Source organism: Nuphar pumila, chromosome 10, assembly GCF_984573655.1.
Source record: "Nuphar pumila chromosome 10, dmNupPumi1.hap1.1, whole genome shotgun sequence".
NCBI classification, from domain to species: Eukaryota; Viridiplantae; Streptophyta; class Magnoliopsida; order Nymphaeales; family Nymphaeaceae; genus Nuphar; species Nuphar pumila.
Genome location: NC_143258.1, coordinates 3,364,401 through 3,377,197, shown reverse-complemented (window position 1 = coordinate 3,377,197; position 12,797 = coordinate 3,364,401).

Sequence of the window (12,797 nt, the reverse complement as noted above, 5' to 3'; positions counted from 1 at the left end):
TTGTGTGGTTATCCTATGCATATTATTATTTCAACATTCATATCTTAAAGTTAATGCATCATATAATTATTAATGTATGTCCACTAACTACTTTTTAACAAGTGTTCACATGTCAAAAACTTTAAGGATAGCAACCCACCACAGAATTATTAAGTCACTATATTTACAATGCCCCTCCCAAGGCATAATCATGATATTCTCAGAATAGTTTCTACCCCAAGACTCTAAAACTCTGTACTCAATTCTCAAAATCATACATCAATCTTTTACATGAAGTAATGTCATTATTTTCTCCACACAGAATACATTCATAATTAAATGATGCCATGAATCAAGCGACATGCCATATGTATCATCATGTTAAGCATCATACTAAATATCACAATTTATGGATTCCTAAGCATGCTACACATTGTTCTATTTAAGATAAATAAAACTAGCATACTTAAAGCACATGGAATCACATTGAAAGATGCTTAAATCAACTAGCATGTATTTTATTTAACTAAGGAGGAATTTGCAAATGTTCACTTACCTAGAATGCTTAATTTTCAATTCTAAGGAATATCCTTACTCTTGCAAGTTTTGATCTAAAATCAATGAATATCTCGTATTATCGTTTATATTATCGTCTTTATAAAAATTACTAAAATATCCTTAGACTTAAATGCCAAACTCTAACGCTATTTTTTCAGAGTTTGTCATCACAACCCCTCCTAATGGATCCCACTTGAAAAGGAGAATCCAAGGATCAAAAAATTACTTGAATCTGACTTTGGGTACCAAATTATGTCTTGTTTATTAATCAAGTATATTAAGGGCAAAATGGTCTTTTTACTTTTTAACCACCCCCGATTCTATGTAATATTTTTGATGTACACCAGATCTTTACACCATATCTAATTCATATTAAATTTCAGATCCAGATCCACTTTAATTTCAAAACTGATCACTTAGGTTTTTCAACTATAACTCTGACTGAATCTTGGATTCGATATGCCCAATCCAAACATTTTCGTGATGGTTTGGCACATGTATGGCGTCTATGCTGCAAAGTCTTGGATTTTGACTAAACTCTACTAAATCCACTTAGTTTCGGATCCACTTTGGTTGTTCGTGATCTGATTTGAGTTTTGGGTTTAATTTGGATCCGGTTTGTATTGAAAGATCGAGATCTTTGTTATCTCGATTTTCCACTGCACCCATCTGATTCCTCTTATGCACACACACACACACACACACACACACACACACACACACACACACACACACACACACATATATATATATATATATATATCAAAGTCTAGTTGTCTCGGTCTAGATCGAGTCAGTTTGACCCAAATCGGGCCCGACTTGGTCTGGACCAAGTCGGTCCGTAGAAATACACCCAACTCAGTTCGAACAGACCGAGTCGGTCTGCCAAATATCAGATCTGACTCGGTCTGTTTAAACCTAGTCGATTTGTTGCTAATATGCAGTCCCGACTCGATCTATCGAACTGTTATTTTTTTTCCTATTCCCAGTCTGCACTTGACCTGTCTCGGTCTGGGTCATGCCTAGATCGAGCGATATGGTCAACTCGGTCTGCCTTTTGTGCAAACCGAGTCCGCCATTTCATGGGCTCTGAAGGTTTGGGTTTTTTTTCTACTCTGGTCGGTACTTGCAGACGGTGAGGCACCAACCGAATCTCCTGCCTCTTCATGGCAAGCCCCCCCCCCCCCCCCCCCCCACCCACCCTCCTATCACCTATTCTATGAGGCAATTCTGGCAACCAATAAGGTTGCTAGGCTTCTGCATCCCATGTAAATGGGGCAGCACTGCTGGCGATCACCGACAGTTGCCTGTCCCATGTCACTGCCAGGGGTATTATTAGAGGAAAACCCTTTTGCCTGTACCCCTGTGACTCACCAGCAACCTCACAGTTGTCAGCGACCTCTGCATAAAAAGAAACAAAAGGAAGAGGGGCATGCTGCTGCATCCCATGTAAATGGGGCAGCATCACTGGCGATCACCGACAGTTGCCTGTCCCATGTCACTGTCCGGGGTATTAGCAGAGGGAAACTCTTCTGCCTGTACCCCTGTGACTCACCAGGAACCTCACAGTTGTCAGCGACCTATGCATAAAAAGAAACAAGAGAGAGAGGGTGACTTACCTGTCAGTCGATGGGTTTGTGCCTCCTCCTCTCCTTCTCCCGTTCTCTCTGCTGGATCGAGTGGAAAGAGAGGGGGGCACCCATGGCTTTTATAACAACGGTTGAGGGTCTGTTACCCCCTTCACTCGTTTCCTTCCATAAACGAGGGGAAAAACATTTCCCTTTTCCCTCTCCCACTTTCTATTTTCGTGGGAGATGGAGAGGGGTAACATTTTCCCCTCTTCCGGTAACTGCCACAGGTGGGCCATGTAACCCACTTGGGTGGCGTTACAAGACCACTATCACCTTTCCTCTAGGTTTGGAGGACCGCCGACGGCAGCCCACCGGTTCCCTTGTCAATTGCACTTGCACTTGCCAGAACACACCCCTTCTTCTCTGTTTCTGCTGATCAGCAGGCGGGACACCCTCCACGCTGCTACATCTCCTTCTTTTCTCTCTGGGTTTTGCTTGACAGTAGACGAGCCAACCCTGTCGGTGCCCCCTTGCCACCTCTTCTGGTTGCATCACCAATTACAAAGAAGGCTGCTGCTCGGCGACCTCCCCTCTTGGCTTGCCTAAACCGAGCCAGAGCCATGATAGGGTGCAACCCCCCGACGCTGTTTACAATGGCTCACTGAGGTCGCTGGACCTGCGCACTTTAGTTCTTGCAACACTAAACCCAAGCTCATGTACAAGACGATCCACATTCAAACCTTCTGCAAGTCCACACCGTGCATTTTAAAGGAAAATCCCTAAGGGTATTTTTAAAAAATTTTAAACTTCATGGATTTCAAAATAGGAAAAATACTCTAACTTATAGGGTTGTCCGATTCTAATATATGCATGTTAGCATAATGATCATGCATACATTTTATTCATACGGTTTTATGCATGATCTAGTGAAAAATCATTTTAAAAACCCATTTTTATCGTTAGTTTTGAGAAACTGCATTGAAATAGAAATTATCAGAAAATCATGTATTTCAAAGTTTGCCCTGCGTTTTTCAGTATTTTATTTAGTTTTAGAATTTTGAAGTAGGGTTTTAATTAGTTTAGAAGAGTTTAAGTAGAAGTTTTAATTACTTTAGAAAGTTTTGTTTTATGAAACACATTTTTCAAAAGACCTCTTTTGAAAATTATTTGGACTTGTTTTGAAAAACTTGTTTTAACATAATATTTTATTATAAATAGTACATGTTAAGAAGTAAAAGGCATTTTTTCCATATTTGAAAAACACGCCACTTGCTCTCTCCCTCTCTCTTTTTGTCGATTTCTTTCTCTACCTCTTCTCCTCCTTCGTACTTTTCCTCTTTTTCTTCTTGCTTCGAACCCTTATCATCGTCAACAACTTCTTTTTCTTCATCGGGGAGGCATGTGTTTAGCTGGGAATAACCATCTTCTCTTCTCATCCAATCTGTCAGAAGCGATCCACGATGTGATCTGCTTTCTCTCTCGTTTCAGTGTAGTTTTAGTTTTGCATAGCATAAAACATAGCATCACATGTAGTTTAATTTGACCATCACATATTCATCATATTTAGATTATATTAGTTTATTTTCATCATCTGAAAATATAAAAAGAAAAAATATATTTTAATCTAGTTTAACCATTTTTCTTGATTTGTTCATAGGATAATATTATTTTATTCTAATTGATAGACTTAGCATAGAGTTTTCTGATATTTTAGTCATTTTTAATTTAGTTCATGTTAGATTTAGTTTAGGTTAGTTTAGATTAAATTTCTGAAATTACTTAAATTAAATCTAGTTATATTTTTCAAGTAGCCGATTAGGGTTTTCATTGATTTTTATTCTTTTTAGTTATATTTTTTATTCAGCCGATTAGATTAATCAGTTTTATTCTTTCTATTAGTTAGTTAGGTTTATTTCATCTTTAAACATTTTACTTTATGTAGTTAGATTATAAATTAGTTAGTTAGTTATCGATTATCATTTTTAATTTTTAGCAGTTTTAAATATTATTGTTTATTCTTTTTAATTACCAATTTTTATTCATGTAAATTCTTATTGATTTTTATGTTAATTAGAGTAGTATTAGTTTAGTTTAATTTAATTAGATTATTTCAGATTAGTTTAGATTAAGAATAGCTTAGCCGAATTATATATATATATATATAATCATTTTCCTTTAAGTCAATTAATTAATTAGTACCATATTTTTTTACGGTGATTAGCTATAGAATAAGATCAATTTCTATTTCAGCAAGTTAGTTTTGTTTAGTTCCATGTTAGTTTTAATGTAATCTTGTAAATAGATTTAGTTAAGAGCTAATATTTCTTTTCTTTTAATTCATTGATTTAATTAATTAGATAAATAGTTTAATTTAGTTTTTTTATTCTTGTTCCAGATTTGTTAATTAGTACGATTCTAAAAATCCGTACAACATATAGTTCACGTTAATTTAGTTTAGTTTGTTATTAGCTTTTAGTTAATTTGTTAGTTTGTTAGTTATTAGTTTCTTGGTTTGTTAGATAGTTGTTTTACTATTTTGTCTTTTAGTGTAGGTTGTTGCAAGTTAGTTCATAATTAGTTCATGTTATTAGTTTAGTTCATGTTAATTAGTTTATTGTTTTTGTGATTTTTCCTCATATTTACCTTTGTATTTCTCGTAGATTTCTTTTTCTGTTGTGCGTTTTGTTTTTGTGTTTTGCAGAGAAGCGTTGGAATGTGCGGTAGAGCCCTTTTTGTTCCCCTAAAGAGACCTGTGAGGTCCCTAAAAGGGCCTCAAAGAGCAACAAAACAAAGAAGAAGAACAAAAATGGACTATAAAAGACTCAAGCACTGAAGACTTTTGCTTTTTTTTTAGATTAGGATTTCTTTTATTTTTTAATTGGGTCTGTAATAAAACCATTTATTTATTTGTTTAAGTCCGCTGCAGAGGCAACACTCTCTTGTTTATTTAGTTAATTAATCTTTTATTTTTTAAGATAATAAAGCATAGTGTAGATTGTGTGATTGAATACAAAGTATTTTCCGTTCCCTGAGTTCGACCCAGACTCCACCACTCGTGTGAGCCAATTTTTATATTTTTGTTGTCTGACTTTCACTTGATTTTCATTAAAAATATTGTTTTAAAAAATGTTTTCATAAAACTCATACCAAATTTTGGTGTTGTTGCTGAGAAACGATGATTAATACAAGTATTCACTTTATTGCCAGTGTTTGTTTGTATTTTGATAGGTTGCTAGTTTCTTTTATGTTCTTTACTTAGCACTGTTTAGTTTCTTTTTTCCTGTTCATTAACGAGGATTGTTTAGTTTCTTTTCAGTATTTAGGTTTAGAACCACGTTGCTTGCAAACCTTAGATATCAGCTTACCTTTCTTGCATGACCCACCTTTTAGGATACCTTAGAGGTGACTACGCATGATTGGTACTATGCTCATAGTTTATTTTTTTGCATAATATCTATTTGGGTGCAAGTGCGTGGTGCTTGTTTACTATTTTTTAGTATTGTTTTTCTTTTACCTGCTTTGTGGTTTGACCACTCTGCACATTAGGTAGTTAGAAAACCTTTTACTTATAACGGTTGTTGCACCGGTCTACCCTCGGGTGCATGCAAGGGCGACACTCGCTTGACCCCGAGCTTTCAGAGATAGTCGAGGACCTCGAGTCCCTTATTAGGAAAGCTCATCGATCCCGCCCCATGGCCCAAGATCAGCAGTTGACCTGTCATCTTAGGAAGTATTTCACTCCCAATGCTTATACTCTGGCCTCCTGCATTGCATGACCCGTTGTAGGAGCACCATAGTTTGAGATTAAGGCCAACATAATTCCGATGCTTTCACCTTTCTATGACCTGAACAACGAAGACCCCTACCATCATCTCGATGAGTTCCTCAAGATCTGCTCTACAGTACAGATCAACAATTTTGGGGATAACACATTGAGGTTGACGATGTTTCTGTTATTCCTCAAGGATAAAGCCAAACACTGGATGAAAGCCCTCGATATTGTTCAAATTACCACTTGAAAACACATGCAACGTGAGTTCCTCAAGAAGTATTTCTTAATTGGTAAGATGAACCAATTTCGTAAAGCCATTACCAGTTTCTCTCAGATTGAGGGAGAATAGTTCCTTGAGACTTAAGAGAGGATGAAATACCTTCTCCGAAAGTGCCCCCACCACCAGGTGCCCCGTTGGCAACTGATGCAGTACTTTTACGATGGCTTGATCGAGAATAACAAACAAATAGTTGATTCTTCATATCAGAGCACGTTCATGCTCAAGAGAGAGGATGAGGCATGAACATTAGTTGATACGTTGAGCAAAAATGCTATGCACCATGTCATGTTGTCGCAGCTTGATAAGACCACACCTGTTCCTAGTGGTCCTATGAAGGGAGAAATTTATGAAGTTGGGTCCGAGCATGATTTGCAAATCAAAGTAGACCAGTTGACTAGGAAAGTTGATCAATTACTGGCCAACTCAGCTTCACTAAATCAAGTAAGAAAAGTGTGTGAGCTATGCACTAGCCCTGCACACTCTATTTCTGAGTGTCCGACAACACCACTCTATCCTGAATTCGTTTAGGAGCAAGTGAATGTTGCCCAAGGTTTTTCCAGATCGATGCACGATCCTTATGCACCCATCTATAACCCGAGATGGAAAAATCATCCCAACTTTGCATGGAGAAATCTATAAGAGCTACCCCACATGCCTTCTCAGATACAACACAAACATGGTAACCTTCCACAAGGTTACCCGTGCCATATATTTCTACAGGCTCATCCCCAGCTTAGCTTGCCTTCTCCTCAAGAGCCCACATTGAGACCATCTTTTCAGGAGAAGTTGCTCGAGGCCTTTTCTGACATTAAGGTCAACATCAGTTTTCACACGCAGTCAATAGCGAAGCTAGAGACTCAGATGAGACAGTTGGCTGAGGCTTTGAGCCGACGAAGTGAGGGAAGCCTGCCAAGTCAGTCTGTCATCAACTCGAAGGGTAAGAAACCCATGTACAATGGTCTGCACCTCACAAAGTCTCACCATGAGCAGGCCAACTCTGTTATCACCCTTCAGTGTGAGAAGGTATTCCACCCTACTCCGGAATCAACTGGCGAGCCCATTGCCACACCTATTGACCAGTTGATCTCCTCCACCAAGCCCGAGGAAAGCGAGCAGGGCCCACAGCTTGTGCCCTCTCATTCATATATCTCTAGAGCCTCTTTTCCTGAGGCCTTGGCTAAATTGATTGATTTTGGCAAGCAGAGGGCACGCATATACGAGATGCTTGACATGTTCAAGCAAGTTCACATAAACATTCCCCTGCTTGATGTCATCCAACAAGAGCCTGCCTATGCAAAGTTCCTCAAAGAACTTTGCACGCAAAAGAAAAAATCAAGGTCATTACTCAAGACAATCTTCTTGACTAAGCAGGTGAGTTTTGTATTTCAACACCAAGCCCCACCCAAGCTCAAGGATCCTGGGGCACCGATCATCTCATGTGTCATAGGGAACATGACTATCGAGCGTGAATTGCTCGATCTTGGGGCAAGCATGAATATATTGTCGGGTTCTCTATATGACACCTTTGGGATTGGGGATTTGAAGCCCATGACTACTGTCTTGCAGTTCGCTGACAGGTCTACCAAGCGTCCGCGAGGACTCTTGGAAGATGTGTTAGTCAAGGTCGAGGATTTTTACTACCCTGTCAATTTTCTTGTTATAGACATGGAGGGCACTGATGTCGCTCACTAGATCCCCATTATTCTGGGCAGACCATTTTTGGCCACTGCCCATGCTCGTATTGATTGTCATATTGGAGAAATGGAGGTTTCCTTTGGCAACAAGCATTTGTGATTACATATCTTTGATATTGCCATGAGAATGACAGGACATGATGACTGCTTTCAGGTAACAGATGCCACAGAGAAGCAATTCGATCCACGGTTGGATGCATGTCTTGCTCGTCATTCTGTTTATGGCTCTCCATCTTTTCAGAATAGCCTTCATGGGAAGACTAATCTTGTTCTTCCTGTCAGTCTAGAGAGTCATCGTAGGGTGCATAGGGGTAGAGTTGGAGGAAACATAGTGTGCAATATTATGTAAAAATATATTTTTATCATCTAAAAATATATTTTAATCAAGTTTAGCCCTTTTTCTTGATTTGTGCATAGGATAATATTATTTTATTCTAATCAATAGACTTAGCATAGAGTTTTATGATATTTTAGTGATTTTTAATTTAGTTTGTGTTAGATTTAGTTTAGGTTAGTTTAGATTAAATTTTTGAAATTATTTAGATTAAATCTAGTTATATTTTTCAAGTAGTCGATTAGGGTTTTCATTGATTTTTATTCTTTTTAGTTATATTTTTTATTCAGCTAAATAGATTAATCAGTTTTATTCTTTCTATTAGTTAGTTAGGTTTATTTCATCTTTAAAAATTTTACTTTTTGTAGTTAGATTATAAATTAGTTAGTTATCAATTATCATTTTTAATTTTTAGCCATTTTAAATATTATTGTCTATTCCTTTTATTCTTTTTAATTACCAATTTTTATTCACATTAATTCTTGTTGCTTTTATGTTAACTAGAGTAGTATTAGTTTAGTTTAATTTAATTAGATTATTTCAGATTAGTTTAGATTAAGAATAGCTTAGCCGAAGTGTATATATATATATATATATATATATATATATATATATATATATATATATATATATATATATATATATATATTATCGTTTTCCTTTAAGTCAATTAATTAATTAGTGCCATATTTTTTTACCGTGATTAGCTGTAGAATAAGATCAATTTCTATTTCAGCAAGTTAGTTTCATGTTAGTTTTAATGTAATCTTGTAAATAGATTTAGTTAAGAGCTAATCTTTCTTTTCTTTTAATTCATTGATTTAATTAATTAGATAAATAGTTTAATTTAATTTTTCTTATTATTGTTCCAGATTTGTTAATTAGTATGATTCTGAAAATCTGTACAACATGTAGTTCACGTTAATTTAGTTTAGTTTGTTATTATCTTTTAGTTAATTTGTTAGTCATTAGTTTCTTGATTTGTTAGATAGTTGTTTTACTATTTTGTCTTTTAGTGTAGGTTGTTACAAGTTAGTTCATAATTAGTTCATGTTAATTAGTTCATATTTTTATGATTTTTCCTCATATTTACCTTTGTATTTCTCAAAAATTTCTTTTTCTGTTGTGTGTTTTGTTTTTGTGTTTTGCAGAAAAATATTGGAATGTGTGGTAGAGCCCTTTTTGTACCCCCGAAGAGCCCTCTAAGATCCCTAAAAGGTCTCCTCAAAAGGCCCTTCAGGCCCTCAGGGAGCAACAAAATAAAGAAGAAGAACAAAAAGGGACTACAAAAGACTCAAGCACTGAAGACTTTTGCTTTTTTTTTTTAGATTAGGATTTCTTTTATTTATTAATTGGTTTTGTAATAAAACCATTTATTTATTTGTTTAAGCCCTTTGCAGGCACAACACTCTCTTGTTTAGTTAGTTAATTAATCTTTTATTTTTTAAAGCAATAAAGTGTAGTGTAGATTGTGTGATTGAATACAAAGTATTTCCCATTTCCTGCGATTGACCTGGACTCCACCACTGGTGCGAGCCAGTTTTTATATTTTTGGTGTCTGACTTTCGCTTGATTTTCATTAATTTTTTTTTTTTAAAAAGCGTTTTCATAAAACTCACACATAAAAATTTATGCATATGTTTTGAATGTTAAACCTACATAAATGATGTATATATATATATATATATATATATATATATATATATATATATATATATATATATATATATATATATATATTGGATATGTGAGATTCATGTGTAAAGATTCTAATGTATGTGAATGTAAAGTAAAATACACTAACTTTAGCATTTGTACGATTCTTATATATGCATGTGAGTGTAGAATAAAATATATACTATAGTATTTGTACGATTTTAATGCATGCATATGAGTGTAAGGTAAATGCATTAACTCATGTATTTGTATTATTCTATAATGTTAGAATAAATCAGAGTTGCTAGTCGACAAAGCGAGAGCAACAAGTTATTCGAGAAGTGAGGCACTTCCAAAATTTTAGGAAGCGAAAAGTGTGGGGACGACTTAGAAGTGAATCAGGAATCGTCTCAGAAGCGACCTAGGAAGTGAGGGAGAAGCAAAAAAAGAGAAAAATAAAAATAAAAACATAAAAAAAAAGAGAAAATGAACTTCCCCTAAATTGAAAAGCATGCTTCCCAACATGTTTCAAAAGTGTCATGTTTTGTGCTTCTGAAATGCACTTCGCGAAAGCAAGCTTTCCCATGCCCTATGGCACTTTCGGTAACCCTGCAACAGAGGATATACGTACGCATGCGAGATTTTTCGTACGCATGTTTGGATTCATGTATGCATGTCGGATTTTTATATATGCATGCATAAAATTACATATAAATGCATGCTTCGAGGTTTAATTTATGAATATATAGATTCTAAATAAAATGTGATGTTACATGTGACTATGTTATGATATCAATACACGTTAAACTGAAAAGCAATAAACTATAACTAACATATTAACAATTTAAGAAATAAGTTATAACAAGATAATTTACAATTTCAGATAATACCTAACAATTAACACTTAGTAAGCAAAAAATATAGAAAAACATTCATAAACATAGTATCAACTATGAAGTTAACAAATAACATTAACAAGCTTACCAAAAAGACAAAAATGTTCAATATTTCAAAAAGGCCATAACAAAAAAATCATGACTCATCTTTTCCTTCATCACTCATATCAATGTGGGCATAAACTAAATAATATATAAGCTTAATAATATATAAACTGAAAATATATCTAAATTATAAACTAAAAACATTAACTGAAAATATATATTGAATACCCTGTGGTATAATACGTGTGGGTGTTAGGGGCGGAGCCACGTTCTGGGTAGGGTGGGCACGTGCCCACCCTCACCCTAAAATGGACCTGTTGTGCTTGTTAGAAAGACTTGGTCAGTTTGGATCTTTGATCCATTGATATCAGTCACCAAAAAAGTGGGTCCTCGACCCAATGAATAATTTTAATATTTTTTCAGGAAGTGAGTGAGCTCACATATGCGATGACGGGAAGTTGCGACAGAGACCGAGCCATACCTTTCCCAAATCTCTGATGTTTTGGATTGAGAGCAATTGACATAGTGGGAGGGAAGAAGAGCCAGACAGTACCCTTCTATGCTCAGAGGAGGCTCATCTCATCCGACGGTGAAAGGGCAGTAGTGGCGACAAAGGTGAGAAGAGGGAGAGGGCTGTGATAAGGAAAGGAGAGGGAGCGCAGCGGTGGCGATGGGCAAAGGAGAGTCGAGGCCAGGGAGCTGGGGAGGGAAAGAGTTTGATCAGGTGCATAATATACGATCTTCTAAGCTTCTTGGACCATTAGATGTAGATGGACCAGTATAAACAACCCTGAGCTTGCATTCTCCTACTTTTTTTTCACCATCTTTATTGAACTATGCAAAGTAGAAAAAGAAAATCATGATGACATGCAGCAATAACAAACAAAAAATAATAGAAAAAGAACTTGATCAAAGAACACAACATACTGTCTCAGGGGTGACTGGGTCTATGTTAACAGGACAAGGTTAGCTTACAATTTCTCTGTAAGTGGGAAAATATAAAATTTCCCATGTTTCACTCCATGTTATCAGCTTCCAATTATGTGAAAACATCTGGTATCCAATAGTGGTTACCACCTACATTCCTTTCCTATGCATGCTTTGAATTGGCAAGTAGCCTCTAGGACACTTTTGTTAACTTGCATGGGAAACACAAAGCTTCTCATAAAGTTTTCCCTTTAAGCAGCTTGCAGATTTTACAGAAATCCCATTTAAGCCAGTTACCAGTACAAGGCAGACTCAAGCCACTAGAAGAAAGTAAGGATATGCATAACTTTCATGTTGGTTACACACACTCTCTCTCCTCCCTCCAGCACACACACACTCACATGTATATGTAAATATACAAAAAATGTGTAGTTTTAAATATTGTGACAAAATATGTGATCTTTTTAAATACCACATATTTTCAGTCTTTATTGACATTCTACAACTTCACAAAAATATTATCATATTTCTTATATATCATGGATGTATGCAGCAGGATGCGGCACATAAGGAAACTTTGATCATTCAGATAAAATGCGAATAATAAAGGACATGATGTTCTTCACCCACAGAACTATTGCAATACCTTAAAAGCAACATGATGTTCACTAGTTTGAGATTGCAATAGCATTGCTTATCGAGCTCAACTGTCAACGTCCGTTCAGAGATTAAGCTTAGTCAGCGATGAACATATCAACTATTCATGCATTAGCTGAAATCATCCAAATTTTCACACATGAACAGAATAAAATGAAATAAATTTTGGAGAACTATTTGAGCTTCACCGACTTTAGTTAGTTAGCACATTCGTCAACAATTAATACACACCAAGAACTGAACCCTAGATCTCCCACGAATTCACACTAAGACTAACATTATAAATGAATAATAAATCAAACTTGCAAATCGAGGCCTTAACGATTTACTCGTGTTACATCAAAACCATGTCAATTTCACCAAATTGACAATCAACAAATCTGGAAGTAGCTAAATCCTGAAACTGCTGTGCTTTAACAAATACAAAA